Below are 20,030 nucleotides of genomic sequence, written 5' to 3'. Positions count from 1 at the left end.
CTGGTGTACATACATGAATTAAAATAATTACATGCCTAAAGCAGACATCCAGCTTCACACACATTTGCAATACTCCGTCAAGTTGCTTAATTTCTCTGGAAAACCAACCTTCAATAATGAAGTCTAAAGCTATTTTGTATCTAACACAGCAGAATAGATTTCTGTGCTCTTCTTACACTTTGTACAATGACCTTATTTACTATTGCCTTTCAGTGTTTGTGAAAGATATTTATCTAACTGCACACATATAGCACCAAAGGACATTGTACAGCATTACCACTTTACTTATTTTTCTAAACCTCTGTGTGGTGTTTTAAGGGTTTGAATTCAGCCTGAGAAAGACACAGCGTCTGAAACAAACTGGTCTGTGCTGTTCCTGCAGAAGAAGCAGGAAGTCTGAAGCAGGAAGCATTTTTTCACTCTCATGGTTTATATTGTCACCAGAAGTCCTTGATAAAGCTATGGTTGCATCTGTTGGGCAAGGATTTTGTCAGTACCAAAAGCTGGTATTAGGAGACCTGAGAGAGGGCTCTGCTTCTCCTCAACATCAGTAACTAATGCACTGTACTTCAGCCAAACAGTTCTCTTTTCCTGTACGTATGCATGTAAATGTAGTTTCCAATTATTATATATAGTCTAAACTGAACGTCTTTCTTACTCACAGAAACTGTGTTCTCCCAAGCTGTGTTAATAGCAACTTTGTTATTCTAAAACTATAGTATCCTACAATTTTGGAAGAACACTCTTATGACAAAGTCCATGTAATTTTTTTTCCTACCTAATCTGCAGTAATACCATCTCGAATAAACTGAAAGGGGTTTACATTTCAATTCTGCTTGACATTTCATTTCTGACGGTTTAGGTTTTGCATTTGCTTCCACGGAACAAGTCACCGTCATTTTTCTCTGATGTCAGTAGGTGAAGTTTGAAATGTTCTCAGTTGCATGTGCTACTGTGAGGCTTCACAGCATCATTTGAAAACAGGATTTTTAATTGTAGAAAAAGCCCAATTATGTAAATTTACTAAAACAAACAAACAAACAAACAAAAACCACAACACTTCTCTCAAAAACTTCATTATTTAGTAGAATTTATTTTGAGGAAGAAAAGTACAGGAACTAATGTAATAATGGTAATAATGAATCAAAATCTGATGATTTACCCTGAATAATATCCTGACACAAACAGCCCACAGGGAAGCTATTACTCTGTCCCATACCAATATTTGCACTGTAGCAAAACCCCAATGTCAACCTCTGAATTTCCACACGGGAGTGGGAGTCATGCTTGTTGAAACTGGGGGCAGCCATCTGAGGGGTGAGCACAGAGCCTGCCCTGCACTGTGGGATCAGGTCTCGCAGAATGAGAACAGGTTAATTAAAATAACAATAAAAGCAAAACTCCTCCTAAGCATGCTGAAGTGCTGTGGGGAAGTCACAGCTGCTGGAAATGATTGCAGCACCATTAAAGCAATAGCAGGCTCCCATAGGTACCAGTTGAAGCTGTGGCCTGTGCACATCTGCCCAGGTTCTGCATGAGGATGGGGCTGAGCCCCCGCTCTCTTGTTTCCCCCGGGAGCGAGGCATGGTGGGGAAGGCACTGCAGGTAAGCAGGCACTCAGCTCTTCCTTACATGTACTGCACTTGGCAGGTTTTCTCCCCCTGGCTGGCTCTCAAGAGTTGCCTGCCTGCGAGCCGAGCGTTGGCAGCGCACTGACAAAACTTCCCTTCGGGGATTGTTTGGGGAATTTTGGCGCAAGTCAGCGTGGCAGAAGTTGGGGAATCTGTGCAAGGAGACGGCACTTGGGGCTTGATTTTTTTGAAAGTTACTTGAAAGCTTCTTAGATCTGGGGAGTGTTTTTCTCTTCCCCCTCCCCCTTCAGCCCAGAGCATCGATGGCAAATGTTCATCACCTGTTTGCGCAGCGCCTGCCCGCTCCCGCACAGTTGCAAGAACGTCACTTCTGCAAGAACAGGGAAGCAGAAAAATGTAAATCAAATAAACAGAACAAATGCAGGGAAAGAGATCAGGTTACGGGGCAGTTGTGAAAGGGGGAAAAAAAAAAAACACACTAATGCGTTTTGAAGTAAAGCGATATCGTGGTGTCTGAGTACTGATTCTCAAAATGGGGAAGCACAGTCACTGCTGGTGGGCAAGAGCGTTTGAGGCAGCTATCTCTGCTCAGATCAAGGAATACTTGTTCCCATTAACTAGCATCAGAAATCAGTGAGATCTGGCAACATACCAGGCCTTTGTCAACTGTCATGCAAATACCCCGTTTCAAACAATCGCTCGTCCTTTTTTTTTTATAAGCTTTCATATGCGCATTTTTGTCATACCAGCCCTATGGCATTCAAAACGCTGAGAAGCCTCCGAGTTTTCTTCCTGCATTTCTGATACAAGGAGGAAGTGTTGATGAAGGTGCAACTGTAGGAAGAAACAAGTAATGATAACAAAGAGAGCGAGCTCAGGGAATTCTTTGTGATCAGATTAGGAAGAAAAAAAAGCTGCAGCCATCCCAGAATGGTAATACAGCTTCAGGAGTGATCAATATTAGCTCCCTATTTATAGAACACCTTTCATTCAGAGGCTGTGCAGTGTTTATAAATTAATAAACACATGTGCAAGAATCCCATCATCCATTATTAACATATCAGCAGTTTTGGTTTATGAGAGTCAATTATTGTTTTTAACAGACCCAAAAAATCGGTTTTTGTATCCCATTCTCTCTGCCCTGCAATTCAGTCTTTTAGGTGCTGTAATAGCACTACTGCTGAAGGAGAGGACACACCCTAAGGTAAATAGTTTTGCAAAAATATTTGTGCAAAAATTAATTTAACCAGTCACATGGCATCTCTCAGAGTCTGGGGCAATCTGACATAGGAACATCTACATGCATGGGGTCTTCAGTCCCTCTGTTACTGCTGTCCTAAGGCAGATGATTTTGTGTCCTTGCCCATGGTTCAGTACCCAGGGCTCTGCCTTCATGTCCAGGTCCAGGCAGCAGTGACCCCCCTCCTGTCAGTCCTTGGGTGCATGTGGAATACAGAATGGGAGGGAATTCCCCAGATGTCTCCTGCAGTTTGGAAACCTCTTGAGAAACTCCGGTGGGCTACTTCCAGTATTTTGGTGATACACAATGTGTATTGAAACACAGTGTAAATAATATTATTGGTCCGCCTGAAATTTCCATTCTATTTGTTTACGAACAAAACAAAGAGAAGGCTTTTAATGGAAGGCAAAACGGAAGACAACCCTCAAAAGAAGAAGTGAAGAAAAAGGTTGCATTTGAATTACATTTACAGCACTGCACAGGTGTCAGAAGTGAAATGCGGTTGCAAAGCTCTTCAGACCTGTGATCTCTGTAAGATCTGGGCTTTTTCTGTAGATCAACTTATTCTGTAGCAAGTGTAAATACTTGGAGGGAAGAACGTTGTATTTACAAATACAAAATTAAGCATATCATCGCATCAAAACAATGCATTTAGGCTTCAATTTTAGAACCAGTTCAGTATGTACCTGCCTCTATACATGTAAGCAGCCTGCTCAGAGCTAGGCTTTTAATATTAAACTTTTTTTTATTATTTGACAAATGGTGTTAGATGCTAATTAGCATGGTGACTGCATTCTTAATTTGCCATAGCCTGTGCAGTGGAAAGAAGTAGTTTATAAACTGAGAGTGAGAAGACTGAAAGCCAAAACTAATCAAGGAAGAGAGAGGATTAACTGCCAGTCTCTAGATCTGCCCCTTGATATTCAGAGTAAAGGGCAGGTGATAGCAGGGAGGACAATTTGGAAAGTTACAACAAAAGTTTTGGGCCTCCGGTCCTGATTACTAAGCACATTTGGGGCAGAATGTACAACACCAAGATCTTCAGTTTACCTTTGCAAGCAGCCTTTTTTTTTTTTTTCTTTTAAACATACATTTTGTCTTCACTCACTGCACAGTACAAATGTATGCACGCTTGAAGTTTGCTTCTGTTTTCAGTCCTGAGGAAGAGCTGGTGTGCCTGAAAGCCCTCCTCTCTTCTGACTGCATTGCTCCAATGAAAGGTATTACTTCTCTGTGCAAATCTTTATTCTCATTCTAGCACCATAGTAGCAACTCTGCTACTTTCATTACTACTGTTCTATACACTATCAACCAATTCATATGCACTTGAATAAATGACGGTAAGATCCCAAAGATCTTTTACCCCATGGGTTACAAGAGACCAGCCATATCGTGTGTGCTGTCATTTAGAAAAGGATCCATTTGCAGAACAAAGTACAGAAACAAAACTGTAGGTTGAGCAAAATGAGCTTGGAGAAAGTGATTTATCTATTTATTTATAGAAATCTACGTGCTATCAAACAAGCTTCTGTTTACATGTCTTCTCCTACACTACATGTACTGTGATAAATGGAAAGAAAAGGCATGCCATGCTTCAAGTCTGTTAAAGTTCATACTCAGTGAAAACAAAACAAAATCAAGGTCAAATAGAAAATCTTTAATAGCTGTACTGTCAGCATGCCTCACAGGACTTGAAATCTATGAGTTTATACACACAGGATGTATAAAATAGAGAAATGGAAAAAAAACCCTGCAGTTTCTTTCACATTATAAAAATAAACTGTTCTATGCTAAATGTGCTGCTATAAAGTAACTAGACCTACACATTTTAGCTGAGTATAAAAATACCTGCCAAAATGCTTTTTTAAAGAATGCGGCACTTTGGCCTAGAATGCAAAGAGGGGAGGGGAAAAACAAAACAAAACAAACCCCAAGCTGCTGCTGATGACAGAGGGAGGCTGGTAACTGAATATGCGTTAAGGAGATAGCTGCTAATGCAAGAGCAAGGCACATTCTTGGGGGGGAGGGCGCGGGACGCCTCGTGCACGGCTACTGCACAAAGTTGCTCCATGGATTATCTGATGTTGCAAGAACCTGATTGCTTGCAGCTTTCTCATCGCTGCCTCATCTATGTCTTCATTTAGTAAACCTAATCATGTGAGCATGTTAGTCAAATTGGAGACCATGCCTAACTACCAAACTGCCCCTGCAGCAGGCGTTTCCTGTAAACATACTACTGTGTGCGCTGCTGCAGAGGCAAGAACATGAGAATCATCTGACACGATTGGATTTTCTTTTAGTCGTTGCTGAAATAATGCTGAAAGACGTAATTTGTGTGAAGGGGGAATTCAAAAACAAGCCACAGAACACTGATAAAGCTTTCTCATCAGTCTGTCTATTTTCTAGTCTCAGTCTCAGCTATCTCACAAACAATTTATGAGCAATTTTGTAAGCAAAGTAAAATGATCCTGATTTTACAAACAGAATTTGTTGTGCAGAAATGAATCCTGTACAATTTTATATCCCAACTCATGTCCCAGACACCCAAACTAATTTTACAAAGGACTTCTCAAATTTGTTCTCTAGCTTTGAGCCATTAAGTTATGCTGCGATTGTGGTTTCAAGCTTATCTCCTTAAAAGCTAAAACATTGTGTATTTACTTTATTTATCTATTCAAGCCAGCATAAGGAGAATTTCGTATGACTTGACTGCTGGAGCCAGGGCTTTTAAAAATAAAACCAAAACAAAACAACAAAAAAACCTGCCCAATTTTGTGTGCCTTGTGAGAAGACTTGCCCAAGATCACACAGGAAGTCTGTGGCAGACTTGGGACTGAGCCCAGATCCCCGAAATCCCATTTGTGCCCTACCCACACAGCAGTCCAGATTTAATAGCTGCGTACATGTGAATCTAAAATGAGAGTGTCCCCATGCAAAAGCACGAAGCTTGGCTGATCCCCTGCTCCCAGGTATAGCCTGGGCACTTTGCTGCTCGGATCAGTTATTTCAGACAAACATCCACGCTAGCCCTCGAAAGACTTAAACTTAGCTAACGGCTTCCTGTTGCTTGAGCAGCCCTGTGTTCGTTCTCTCTCTGACAGCCAGTGTTTTCCCATGTGCAGCATGCAGAAGAGCAGGGCTTGAACCAGTTTACAAGACTTTTACTACAATTTTTTTTTTTTTACATAATGTAAATTTACATAATGTAATTTAAAGTAACTTAAACACAAATTTATGTACATTAGGAGTTTGGGGACTGAAACCAAACATTTCAGCTTTCAGCAATGTTATTTTATTTTTTTCTGTTCTTACGGAGGAGATTATCACAATTTTGGGCTTGCTGCCTGGTTCCAAAGTCTAGTTTGGAGTGAGGTTTAATGCTGCAAGATTGTGTAGTAACATATAGTGTAGTACAGTAAACACAGGTCTGTTAGTCCTTCCTGTGCTTTTGTTGTCAAAGTTTTTACTTCATGCATAATACATCAATTGCTGAAGCTTCTCCAGAAAGGCAGCAAATGTCCTCAACCCAAGGCAAACAGAGGGAGAAGAAAATCTAAGATTTATTTTTACAAGTTGCCCCTTGCCTCATATCAAACATTTCCAGTGCCATGAGCATAAATCATGGGGGTCACTGTGGCTAATCTGTAAAAATAAATTGGATGTTTTCATTTCAGTCATGTAATGTGATATTATATGATGCATTTCGAGGAGAAAAAAAAAAAAAGGGAAGAAAATTTTAAGGTATGAGCTTATATATATATATATTTTTTTTTTTTCTGAAAGTTTTTTCTTCCCTGTTTTCAACAGTGGTATCCTATCTCAGTGGATAAAAACCATACAGCTGCTGTGTCCTCTGTTAAATCATGTTTACAATCACCCAGAGTCCTGGCTCCAGTGGAGCGCCCCTTGATTTTAAGGAGGCCAATATATTTCACCTGGAAAAGTAGACTCTTTTAAAAAGGGGTGAAAAACAAAAGGGGAGGAGAAGCAATGGGTGTTGATATGTCATGAGAACAAGAAATATTGTAAAATATGACTCAGTGAGTCTTTTAGGTGACTGAGTTAAGATGTTAAGAGCAAAGCACAAGGGTTCTTTTGTTTGTTTATTTGTTTAAAGTTTGCGGGCACTCAAGTTAATTCTTCAATATAAGGACATTTAAAATGCTGAAATGGGAAGAGAGTAGCCAGACTACACTTTTAACAGTCATGATTTTCAAGAGTCATGTGATTGAGAGCACTGGTGGTAGCAAACCTGGTAGCTCACACCCATTTCCAGGGAGATTCTACTTTGTTCTTTTTGCCATGCTGCCATTTGCAGGAAATCGATACCAAAATAAATGTAAGTGGCAAGTCCCACTGAAGAGCAGGGACCCACTCCCATGCTTAAACTTGGGAGTGTTTGTGGGATCAGGTTTGGTCACATAGTACAAATTAGTGTGCAGCAACTTACAAAGAAATATGAAGCTCTTGTAATACAGTGGAATATTTTGCATGCATGCATAAACACTTCACTTGGATACATGATACTGTAAAAATCACACTTAAAAAAAAAAAAAAAAAACAACTAAAAATGCTCATTGTGCAACAAGCACTGTATTGGTTTCTTCCTGTATCAATCATCAGTGGGACCAAGACCTAAAAACTTATAACCTAACCTGTAAAGAAGCAGACTGAGGCCACCCCCCATGGTCTCGGTTCACACAGCTGATCCAGAGGTATTTTAACCTTCAGGAAACTAGTAAGGGTGTGCCACCTCCCTTTATGACTAGTTGAAGGTCTTAGATATTGAAATTTTAAAAGTTTGGCCTCATGTGTTGTGGTCTTCTTTTCATTAAAAGAATTCCGCTTCAAGTTAGTGTGATGTAAGATTCACATTTGTCAATAAAGATAATTCATCTTCCAGAAGTGTGTTGTAAGTAATATTGCCACATTTTGTAATGTTTTTGATTAATCTTTATTTGCCATATAAGTGACCTAAATTTCAGCCTGAGCATTGTTGTTCATTTCAGTCTGGGAGAACAGTTTGAGAAAAGCTTTGTTTGTTTGTTTGTTTTTAATGTAAAAACAAAACAAAACAAACATAAAATTTTAGTTTAGTATAATTTTAGAAATGTCCTCCATTCACTCAGGATGATTTTATGTGGAAGCAAATAAGCTCCTGGGTGTGATCTCAGCCTACTGATGTGAACTAACCTGACTTTAACAGGTCTCAGTGTGTCTTTGGGGGAAAAACAGGAGGAGAGGCCACATGGAAACCTCGCCTCTTTCTTATCCCATTTACTTGTAGAAGGTGCTAACCTCAGGTCTAGCAGAGATTAAGCACTTTGCTAACAGTATTACATATTTAATTTAACTCCTAAGAAGCTCAGTGGTTCCAGCTGGAATACCTAAAAACTCTTAAAATGAATACTGAAATATTATAGTGAATCTTCTTACAGTGAAGAGTTTTTAACTCTCATAATTGTTTCTCTGCTGCGTTTAATTCCACTTTAGTGCCCATACCTTTAGAGAAGTAACACTGTGCCAGACTCAACAGCCGAGTGCTTATGACCATAGATACATAGAATATATGAATTAATTTGTTGTTGTTTGTTTGTTTGTTTTTAAGCCTACACTTTTTCCCTGATTTTAGGCTGCAAGTCCTCGCCAATCTATGAGAGCTGACAGAAACTGCCATCTTTTTCTGGTTTTCCCCTCATGGCCAGTACCTCTACGTGCTGGTCGCGTTTATTATTCACTTTACTGTACTCTTAATTTATTATTCACTTTACTGTAGTCTTTATGTATATATTTATTAAGCGAACTACTCTGCAGTAGTCGGAGGCCACCGGGGCTCCAGCGGTGTGCCACCGCGAGCCGGCCCAAGCCGTTTCGCCCCACCGGGGCCCACAAAAGCCCACTGATGGCGGCCCCTTCCGAGGCGTATGGCCGTATTTACATTTACAAAGAGGCGGCCGATGGGGCCCCGGGGGCGGAATTGCGGCCCCCCCCACACACACCAGCCCCGTGCCCCACAAAGGCCGGCTCGGCCCCACACCAGGGGCAGCCACCGGCGGCGCTCCGGGGCCCAACGGCCACTCAAGGGGGCCGCAGGGAGCGTGGGGGGACACTGCCAGGCCTCCCCGCTCCTCACGGCCAGCTCCGGGCCTGGGGAAGGCGGGGAAGGGAAGAAGAGAAAGGAGGGGAAGGGAGGCGAGGGGCAGGGCCTGCCGTGAGGGCGGAGCGGGCGGCCGGGGGCTGCCCGAGCAACAGCTGCGGCGGGAGCGGTTTACAAACAGTGCCCCGAACGCCAGCGCCACCGCCGAGTCCGGGCTCCGGCGACACCGCGGGCGGCCGCCCCCGCTCCCCTCCGTCCCTCCTTGCCCCCACCTCAGGATGCCGGCCGGGGGGGCGGCTCAGGCGCAGGTGAGGGAGGGCTGAGGGTCGGCTGCAGTGAAGGGGGGCTCCCCTCCGGACCCCCCCATCCCCTCGTGTCCCCCCCACTCATCCGCTCACGGGAGGGGAGCCGCAGCCCCTTCCCCGCGGAGCTGGTCCCCGTGTGATGGAGGGAGGTGGTAGTGAGGGGCAGCACCCCTGCAGGGGGGTCCCCGCTTTGTGAGGGGCTGGGGGGGGCCCCCTCGCGGCTGTCCCGGAGCTTGGAGGGTGTGTGTGTGGAGGGGGGAGGCTGAGGAGGAAGGGCAGGTGAGGGGGGGGCAGGTGAGAGGCGGCGGAGCAGCAGCAGGTAACGAGCCCCTCCCTGGGGGCGGTGGGGGGCGAGTGCAGCCCTTCCCAGCCTCCCTGCCTCCCTCCCAGCCTCTCCTTCCCTCCCAGCCTCCCTCCGGTGCCACCCCGCCGTGCCCGGCTCCTTCCTTCGCCCGCCCGGGGTCGCCTCCACCCTGCGCCCCCCGCGGCCAGGAGGTGTCCCCAGGTCCCGCTGCGGCCCCTGCCCCTTCCCTTCCTGCCTCCCTGGGGCTCTCCCAGCGCCGAGGCTGGGCTCTGGGGGCTCCTCTGGGCTCGGGGGGAGCAGGGGGCACCCGCTTCTTTGTGAGCCCGAGATGGTCCTGGAGGAAGGATTTGGAGTAAGTGGCTCATGGGGCCGGGGATGGGGGGGTTAATGAAAAGTTTATCGATCCGTTTTGCCATTTTTTTTTTCGTTTTCCTCTCCTAAAGGCTAAACCCTTCCTCCTAATTTCTCAGGCATCGTGTTTCTTCTCTCTCTCTCTTTTTTTTTTTTTTTTTTTTTTTTTTTTTGAAGAGGAATAGGAAGTTTAGAAAAATAAATAAATAAGCCCCAACTGACTTCTTAGGCAACAAAGACGTTGCCAAGCGAGGACAATAAAATTCTAGAATATCTAGAGATTGAATTTCACTCCTGCTCCGTGATACCCGCCGGACTTTCTGTTCCTGGGGGTGGAGGGGGGGGGTGGTGTTTGTTTGTTTCCCACACAGAAAACCTGCAGCCAGAGTGAGCTGTGTGTGTACTCTAATGAGCCATCCCATAAACGTGCTGTGTGACTCCCAGTAAGTATCTGAATTGAAGTGTAATAGTTTTGAAGTGGTGGTGAACAACAATCTTTATGCTGTGTTATTGATCTGCTGATGAAAGGCGTTTGGATCTGAAAGGGGTTTAGTTTAGGGTTTTTGTGTGCTTAAAGTTTTTTTTTTTTTTTTAAGGCAACAACACTTTTTTTTTTTCCTCTTTCTGAAATGACCTTGAGAGCTTAAAACTCCATCAGTTTCTACCCAGTGGGTTTGAGGGGAAGGCAGTAGCAGAAGCATCTAGTGAAAATCGAAAATAGAAATAGGAACTGAAGTAGGTGCAGTGAAATGTTTTCTTATAGAAGTATGTGAAAAGGGAAGTTTTTGTAAGAATGTGTGAAAAAGAAGAGAGGGAAATAACGCAGTTTCAGATGCAACGAGAGAGCGAGCATATCATTCTTCACATTTTATTAGGCCCTGAGCTGCAGGACTGATACGATCTGGAAGACACCGAAATAAAACGCCTAACTACAAGTTGAATAGCAGGCATTGACTTGCTGACCAGGGCTTACATGCTCCTTGCTTGGGGGGGGGCTGGCTCTGTGTCTGCAAAGGTATCGGAGCACCGAGCTATGACAATGGCTTGCGAGCGCTTTCACGCCATGTTTTATTGCTCCTAGGAGCTCCCACTGCCTGTAGGTTTGGGAACACGGCTGAGACTTTAATTCGGGATGTCCACCCCAATGTTCAAGCGTTTCCTGGGATAACACAGAAGGACGGTTTTAAATCAGGAGGATAAGCTGCATTCTTTGGCAGAAGGGGAGGGCAGGGGGTAAAGGGTGGAGGAGGCGTTTTTTTTTTTTTTTCTTCCCCTTTAACTAGTTCTGTAACTGAGTCAATATTTTAAGATCTGTAGCAGGAACGTGGCTTTGTGATCACTGATCTTTCTGCAACACTTTTGAAAAGGAGCAATACTGTAATTCCCTGCGAAATATTCGGGTTTTCTCTCTTTCGGCTCCCGCTTGCAATCGGTGTGAGTTTTCAAGTTCTGCCTTTTAAGTTTGTTAGGGTGATGAATATGAAAAGCAAATAACTTTAGAAACGTGGTTATTACAGGGATTATTGATTGGCTTGGCCTACAGCCAGCAGCTCTTCTGCCGGCACCGGAGTTGCTGACTTAAATTCTGGAGATTCTTTTAAAATATGTAAGTCTTTGTGCATCGCTAAACAATATACCGGGCTATTTAAGAACAGTAGATCAGTTTTTTAGTTAAGGTTGTTCAATTATGTCTTCATCGCTTTGGAGTTGGTTGAATGACTTGACATGAGATTAAGCACAACAAAAGAAAAGGCAGGGGAACAACAGCTGCCTGCCAGCACCAGAGCACTCGTATTCCTAGCAGTTAAGCATTTTTACCTTCTAGTATTCTGTGGTGTCAGGTTTAAACGTTAATATTTATATTCGTGTTTACAAGAACCTTAGGCATTCTGATAACACATCAGGCACTGAGTCCTGGCTATTCGTGTTTTGGGGTTGTTTTGTCTCTTGCATTTTTAAGAAAACTACCTTCAGATCTGATACTACGGAGTGAATTGATCTCATTAACTTTTCAGACAAAAGTAGCAAACAGTCCCCACTAGTTTGTACTTGTTTAGTTACTGTGTGGTAAGAACTTTAAGGTGTGTCCTTAATGGCAGCTGACGATTCTTGCTGAGAAGCCTTGTTTATTTTAGGTAGATGTTTTATACAGAATTTCCAGTGGGACGAATTACACTGCCTGCACTTAGCCTTTCTGAAGACTGGCTGTAAGCATAAGAGAATAATTTTACCATGCTGCAATCAGTATATATATTTTTAAATTAAAGTCATTAAGTTTTACTGTGTATTTTGAGGGTTTTCCTACTTCCTTTGTTTAAACATTCTTAAACAGTGCATATCATACATGAATTTAAAACATTCATATGGCACTATTGGGCTGGATTTACATTTAAAATGAGTACCTACGTTCTTGGTGATCAAAATAGAAAAAGTATTTCTTTAAATAAGTGGATGTTTTCTGGTTTTGAATGTGGTAAGAGGACTATATTTGTATCTTGTAAACAAAGTTTCGTATTAAGTAGTCTTTACAGAATGGCTTCCAGGCTTTGGATTAGAGGATTTTTTCCTTGATTTTAAGTGAATATTTTTTTTCATTTGTTTTGGTAGGGGTGGGGGGAGCAAGATTTAGCACAGGGGCTGGAAAGGGGAAGCTAATAAACTTTAGCACCTTTATCAGACTGTCTTATGAAAGGTTACTTCATTTTGGCTTCCTCTTTCATGAGATCACATTCAAAAATTCCTTTTTGAGCACTTCTAACCTTCAGAAAGTACCTTCCCCTTACTGCTATACTTTCATGTAGAACGGGGTTGCTAGATTAATATCACATTTTATATGAACAGAGTGCTAAGTTATTACTGTGATCAGGGGAAATAATTTTAAAAGGGAACTCTGAGTTTCCCTTGACTTTCAAAACAGCGATTACAATAAACTCTTAATTACAAACTCTCAGATTTTTGTAACTAAGGAGCTCTGGGGAAACGTTAAGTAAATTTTAACTTCCCTTTGTTCTTGGGGACTTTTTTTGTCCCAACTCTTTCTAACCTGAATCTTGATATGGAATTCATTGTCCTGGTAAAGGATTCCATGCTCTGGGTATGTAAATACACTCCCTCTTTCCTGTGTTATGAAATGTGCAACTACCACTGGCATATGGAAAGAACAGCCCCGTACCCCCTTCTCCTCCCCAAGGTAAAATGGGCTAAGCTTTCTTTTCTTTGCAAGCAGCTGAAAGAAGAGTTTGACCTTTGAACTCCCCCTCACACTTCCACCCTGCTTTCAGGATGATTAAATAACCAAGGATATTTGCCTGTGTCTTATGCTTATTTATCTCACTTAAAATGTTCTAATACTTAACTGTTGAGGTATTGTCTTTAAATATAGCAAGATAGTACATTTCAGCTACAGCAGGGCTGCCATTTGCCAGCTCAGCCCTCTTATTTTTGAGACTCTGGATTTAGAACATCAGCATTCCAGTAAGATCCTCTTTCCGCATCTCATAACTGCATTAATTTCAAACTACTATTTGCTTTTAATGGACTCGGGGTCGTTTCTGATGACCCTTGACCCCCCACTTTAAGGTAACTTTAGTAACCAAAAAGTTGAACAGTTTTTTTCTTTGTGGCGCATGAATACGATCAGGGGATTCTGCTGACTACTGTAAGCATGCTTTTAGAGAGATGTGACTCATACCACAAGAGATTTGCAACTGAAGACAAAAGTAAGGAAAAGGATATGACCAAGCTGTGTAAGATTCTCAATGTGTTGTATTTTAAGATTTAAAAAAAGGCACACTTTTCCAAGCTAAATTTGCCTGGCTTTTTCTGTACCTCCAAACACAAGGCTTTGGTTTTAAAACCAAACACAAAGATTTGGTTTTAAACATCAACTTTTTTTTTTTAGTGATATTCCCAAATTTTGTTTTATTGCTGGTAAAAACTTATGCCAACAGGAGAAAAATATATTAAAATTTCTACTGTTACAATCATATGACTTCGCTCAGGGTAGTTTATAGCTTATAAATCTAGCTGCTCTTGTGATTCTTCCCCTTCTTTTTCTCTTTTTCTTTTCTTTTCTTTTCTTTCAGTGCGGGGGGGGGTGGGAGGGGAGGGAACAGGCTCAGTGGTGTGATAGGAACTGACATCAAGTTTCAAAGTAAACCAGGGTGGGTGCTGGGGGAAGTGAGGTATAAATGCAAAAAGAGACATACTTGTTTATGTACTCACAATGTCTGTGAGTGTGTTGCAGGAGAAGGAATTAGTACTCAGACTGCCTTGGGAATTTCAAAAGAAAGTAGAAGAGGAAATGTAGTTAAAATATGCAGGAAAATCTATGTAGATCAGTGTGACTTAGAGATTTGAGCAGAAACCTGTCCACATATAAGTGAATAATTGACTGGGTAGTGATTTTCTATGTGCTAAAGATTTTATGTAACTAAAGTATCAAAGTCTGAGTTTGTTTATGCACAACAGGTACACTTGCATTTTTCTGTGTAATAAAGTGTAGAGCAGTTTGCCTCTGACATCAGCGACTGTAGGGAGTTAAAGGCCCTTGTATCGTGCTTATGCTTATTGTGGTGGTTGGGAGCTGATTGGGTGGGACCTTTGGGGTTATGTCAGCCTCTGTTTCTTCTCTTACACAGGTAGGAAGAAGCAAATCAGATGTGCTCCAAAACATGTGATGTATGTAGTTACATAGTGCACTGTTAGGAAAATGGGCATAAAGGTGGTCTGGAGAAACCACTGCTTTTGTTTAGCTTTAGTGCTCATTTCTAACCTTTTTTAAATGCTAGTAAAATTTCATATAAGAAACCTCTGCTTATTTCCTGTTTTCAGAAAGGTCAATTTCTTGTGAATGCTGACTCTTGTTTCTAGGATAGCGTGGCACCTTGAAGCCCAGTGAGGTGCACTATCCCATCTCATACATCCCTTCAGTCCAATAGTGTTGTATAATGTGATGCCAGGGAACTAAGAATCGAGTCTCCATCAGTTGGTGCTGGCCTCTGGAAGAGCTCCCACCTGCACGGAATAAAGGAGGCAGCGATTTGAAATGTCTATTTCTAGCACACTTCTATTTTAGTATCTTCAGATGCTATGCCAGGGGATGACTTGAGTAGCAGTAAATGTCTTTCCATCAGGCTGTGTACCTTTTTCCATCTTTCAGGACTGATTTTTGCTAATATACACTTGTGGATATCTTCAAAGTGACAACTTTGAAGTCAGCCTGCTGCAGAGGGGAGGGGTAAAAAGCTGCTGCTTTTTTTCTCCCAAAGTACAGGGGCTTAAACTGTGCTGGGTGAGAGTTAGATTCAGAGTTGAAATCAGGTGAGAGGACTAGGGAAGACTAATGACCTGGACAAAGTGAGCTCTTTGGAAGTGACTACTACTCTCAAATTCAGGAATAACAAAGGATCTCTTTTCCTGTTATTTCACCTTTGCTGCCCAAAGGGATGCAACGTCCCTATAATTGCTACAGAGGAACTGCAGGCTCGTGAGTAGTAAGGAATTGTCTGATTTGGTAAACTCTGAATTTACCACTTCTTTGTAGTGGTGGCTGCTGGAGAGATCTAACATGCTTCTGCCAAGAAGTGTTAAAAATAAATAAGTAAATTAAATTTGCTGTTAAGGTCTCTGAAAATACCTTCTTTCAAATGGAAACCAAAGCTAAACATATAAGGCGGTTTATGTAAGGCGAGACTGACTCGACAATAAAAATGTATCTCTTGCTGCACCGAGAGTCTTTACCTGTTGTGGAGAGAACAATAAACTGTTTTGTAAGGTAAGGGGTCATTGCCAGTTTAAGTGTGTGTAACTTCTTAATTTAATGAAGTTGCATCATATGGTGGTGGTGAAATGTGTCCCAGACTTATTTAAAATGGGATTGCTCTTGTCTTTCAGCCCTTCCACGCCAGGTATTGGCTCCTTCATATTGTCCAAAGTACACTTTGCTTTTGTGGTTCCTGAGAAATTCTCTCCTAATCAGAGGGAGGGGGAAAAGAGAAAAATCTGGCCGTTAGAGCAGTTCTTCTAACTTCAAAAGTCAATACTTACTTGTAGCACTTCCTCCTTTAATGCCAAGAATTAGTCTCTTTTATATTTGCTCTTGCTCAGTGGAGGAAAAACATGTGCAAAGTGATGCAAGCTTATATGTTCTCTGCTTTAAAAGGAATAATTACATCTTTCGATAGAAGAGGCATTCAGTTCACTGAGGGCGATGCATTCAGCTCATCCATCCTCTGCCAAAACAGTTAGACATATAGCCTTAAAGAAAAAGGGACTCCGCAGGAAAAGGTTTTTTAGAGAAAGGATATCCTTTGTTTCTATTAGTATAGATGTCTGAAATGGGGGGGGGGGAGGAGGGAGTTTTCCTAATATTGTTCATTATTAACTACTAGTTATTTTCCACTGGTGATTAAAATCCTGTTTGCTAGACTTCAGGGGGGGAAAGGATTTGCATGTGGATCTGTCTTATCTGGCTACAAAAGAGCTTTCAATTCAAAATCTTTCTAAAGTGTTTGTGGAGAAATGCCTGGGTAGTAACATTCTTGCATTCTGGTGTACGACTTGTTCCTTTAGGTCTGCTTTTTGTGAATTGTCTTAGTTTCACTGCATTGGAAAGCTCTAGTTGTGTGAGAAGGTCCTGTAACTGAGGGAAATAGAATAGCCTTTCTTTTAGAGAGAATGAAAAGATAAACCATGAAAACCCCTCCAAGAATTGAAGTTTAAGATAACTTTGAAAACTTCAAGCCTGAAGGATGAAGACTTAAGTGTGTGCAGCATTTAGGGAGTGGAAATTCCAATTTGTGGTCATCTTTTATGTTCTCTTTTCAACCTGAACGTCTTCATTTTGATCTTTTCCTGCAACTGAAACAAACAACTCTCTTCCTCCCCTTCCTCCCGCTAGATCTCCATTTCCTTTAAAGTACTCGTGTTAGTTCTTTATCAGAATGAACTGTTAACAAACTTTTATTTAAGAACATTTTTGTACTTGAACACTTGGCAGAAAAATTCGTGGTTGAGAAGCTGTGCTAGGTGTATTCACACGCTCCTCCGTTAACAAAGAAATGTACTGGGAAGTTGTTAAAATGATTTACAGTGAAAAGAGAGAAGGGAGTAGCTCTTCCCTTCCCTAGAAAGCAATAGGACACAAAGTAATGAAGAGTAAGTTATTGGCTTCATGTAGTGTTATGAAGAAAAGCTGACTCTTCTGCTGTTCTGCAAAATAATGCTTTATCTGGGCTGACTTTTATAGCTTTCCAGTGTTCAGCGTGAGTCGCAGGCAGATGGGCATTGTACTCAGAAATCAGGTCTCAGTCCATGGAACATATGACTTGTTGCCTTCCCTGGGTTTAGGGGCTGCCATTTCTTCAAACTGAGGCAGGGAAGACATATGTCTGATATGGGAGAACAGCTTACTGCATGAGGTGTGACACACGGCTTTCCTAAAAGTAGGAAGGGCAATGTGTACTTGACTGAAGTCCAAGCACCTGTAGAGTCAACGTTGGAATTTCACGCTGTGGATCTCTGGGAACTCGACTAACATTTCAGAGCAATTGGCGAGTTAGTCATAGCACCCCGCAATGACTTCTTGCCTCGCTTTCTGACTAAGCGGAGGGGCTTGTGAAGGCGCAGCACACCAGTGGTGGTGGCACCACGGAGCTCTTGTCACTGGTGGGTTCTGCAAGCACTACATGAGCAACGTTAGGGTGCTGCACATACTATCTTCAGAGCTGGGAGCTCTTGAATATTGTTAGTGACTACTTGGGGGTGGTATTTCTGCTTAGTGTCTTCTATGTGCACTTGGTGTGGTGCAACTGCCTTACTATGTGCAATGAGATGGATGTAATCTTAAAGAAAACTCTAAGCTAAGTTCAGCCTTAGCTCTAAAAAAATGAGAAGTTGTATTTAGTTATGCACAAGCTATTCTATGATCAATACTGCCCCGACTGTAGATGTGCCCAGCCAAAATAAATAATCTCCATAAGGTGGCTTTTGTTTGCAAGCAAAGGGTGGAGGTTTCAATAAGGAAAAAGTGGTTAATTGCTTCATTTTATCTATGTTCATCAGGCAGAACTGGAACAGCTATTCTGCAAAAGCAGAAGTTTTAGATTGAAATAAAAAAGATGGTTAAAGAACTCGTCAGTGGTTTCCAATAAGCACTCATCAGTATAGGATCTCTCATTAGCAGCGTCGAAGAGGAGGGACCTGTTTTGAGGTATAAACGTGCCAAGAGGGGAAAAAAAATCATGTTCAGTGACTCTGACCTCTTGAAACTGAGGAGAATTGAAGAAAAACTTTGAAAGCAGGTGGAATTCCTTTACATGCATGTTCCTGGAGTGCCAATACACCTAGTACAAGTGAAGGTGGCTACTCTGCGGGGTGGCTACTCGCCCGCGTGCTGGCGAGGCAGGGCTGTCTGCTGGCACGGGGCTGTGGGGCACTCGAGCCCTCTGAACTTCAGCGGTATGGCAAAAGAATCTGGGTGTCCGTCCGTCCGTCCAGCAGTGCCAGCTTCACTACTGGCCTTGAGCTTAAGGACCTGCCAGCAGGTTGCTGAGGTTGTCCTCTGAGTACATCTTGCGTAGGAGATACAGAAGTAACCCAAGTGTCACTTATCTCCTAGCTGTAGCTTCTAGTTTTCTCACTTCTGTTTTTAAGAAACTGTTGCAGCAGCTAGGTTAACTTCTGTAATTGGTGGGGTTTGCTTCTTGCAGTTAAGCAGCAGTCAGTTTTGCTAGCACACAACTCACAAGGTTTAGTTGTTTGTCCTGCTACCAGCTATGTAACTTCTACTCCCAGAGCTCTGTAGTGTTTGAAGCAAGAAATGTGGTTGGACTTTGCTGTTCTCTGAAAGGTGTGTCTAGAACTTTTATTACATATTCATGGACGTTTTGAAATGCAGGAAGTAGAAATGCAATAAAATTACTACTGATCGGTCATTTCCCAAAGAAATCTTTGAGACTGTAACATGTAGTCTTTAGTTGTGTAATTTAATAAAAATAAATTAAACTTCTCTACAGGCACTTAATTAAAACTTTGTCAGCTCTAATAATCTATTTAGATGCAGCAGCTTTTTGGTGTGGTTATTAGGTGGTGTGGCAAGCGCAATGGAAAGATGTTCTCATCTGTCCAGCTCAATTTTTATTTATATACATTTTGTGGTGTTTATACATACAATGGTTATGGCTGTAAACGTGTTAAAATATTTGACCGAAGACCACATAGCCAACTCTGACTCCTGTGAACGGCTCTGGGTTTTGTTGGCAGGATAAAGCCAAGTAGATGGCATCCTTGGGGGAGAAGGACTCACCTGGAGCCTGGGCAAGGCGAGTTCCTCCCTGCTGCTTGTACCGGTGGGCCTGGGGCTCTGCTGGAGGTGCACGTTGTCATCCACAAATGGTGACCAGGGAGGTCAGAAGATTTATTGACTCACTGAAATGTGAGGGGGGAGGGATAGTCAGCCTCTGTTTTCAACTTTGAGTTAATCTGCAGCAAACTTAGAGCTTTCTCTACAGCTATTGGGACCAAGGGGTTTCCTGTTGTAGTCTGCTCTTTACTCAAGACCTCTGGCTGTTGGACACTGGTATTGTGTCCTGTTCTTCACTTCTCTCCCCTGACCTTTTGTCTTCTGAAAGTGAAAGACTACAGAAGCTACCCCAGGTACTGCAATTTTTTTTTTTGAGCCAATGTACAGACTTTCAGACATAAATAGTTACAGTGCCCCTCTAGACTGCAGGTTGTCTACTTTCCCAAGTAAGCAATAACATGGAATTAAGGCAACTCTTTACAGTTTTGCTGCTACGCAGAGAGTTTTGAATAACAGGAATGTAATTAATCAGCATTTTTTGATCCTCAAATCCAAGGCATATTATTATCTTCACTAGGAAGAAAAGTCTTTTTTTTTTTTTTTCAAATAATGGATAAAATTGTAGTGCAGATATTCAGCTTGCAGTTTAAGCATGCATTAGCTTGTCTAAACAGTAAGAGCCCCTTTTACAAGCTGTTTGTCTAATCAGAATGAAATATGAAATCACTGGATACAGAAATAAAGCTAGTCTTCCATCTCACCTGGAAAAAGTCACCTTCTGACTGTAATAGTAGGGTCTTTTTTCTTTTGTTTGGTTATAATTTTGTCTAGTTGCAT

At 42.2% G+C, this 20,030-nt stretch overlaps 1 protein-coding gene across 8 annotated transcripts in view; it reads left to right on the top strand.

The window, feature by feature from the left end:
• The window catches only part of ZNF217 (zinc finger protein 217), a 115,416-nt gene that overhangs the window by 77,954 nt on the left and 17,432 nt on the right, over positions 1-20,030 (top strand). Inside the window, exon 1 of one of the 8 annotated variants that reach the window (XM_040576119.1) lies at positions 9,005-9,237. The exons of 1 other annotated variant lie outside the window; for it this stretch is intronic. The gene's annotated coding sequence lies outside the window, so the exon portion shown is untranslated. 6 more of the 8 variants (XM_040576120.1, XR_005824929.1, XM_040576121.1 and 3 more) reach the window with 6 other exon arrangements.

The sequence above is a fragment of the Cygnus olor genome, chromosome 16 (genome assembly GCF_009769625.2).
Source record: "Cygnus olor isolate bCygOlo1 chromosome 16, bCygOlo1.pri.v2, whole genome shotgun sequence".
In the NCBI taxonomy this organism is placed as follows: Eukaryota; Metazoa; Chordata; class Aves; order Anseriformes; family Anatidae; genus Cygnus; species Cygnus olor.
The sequence above is the reverse complement of the archived record's forward strand: the minus strand, read 5'-3'. Positions and strand labels throughout refer to the sequence as shown.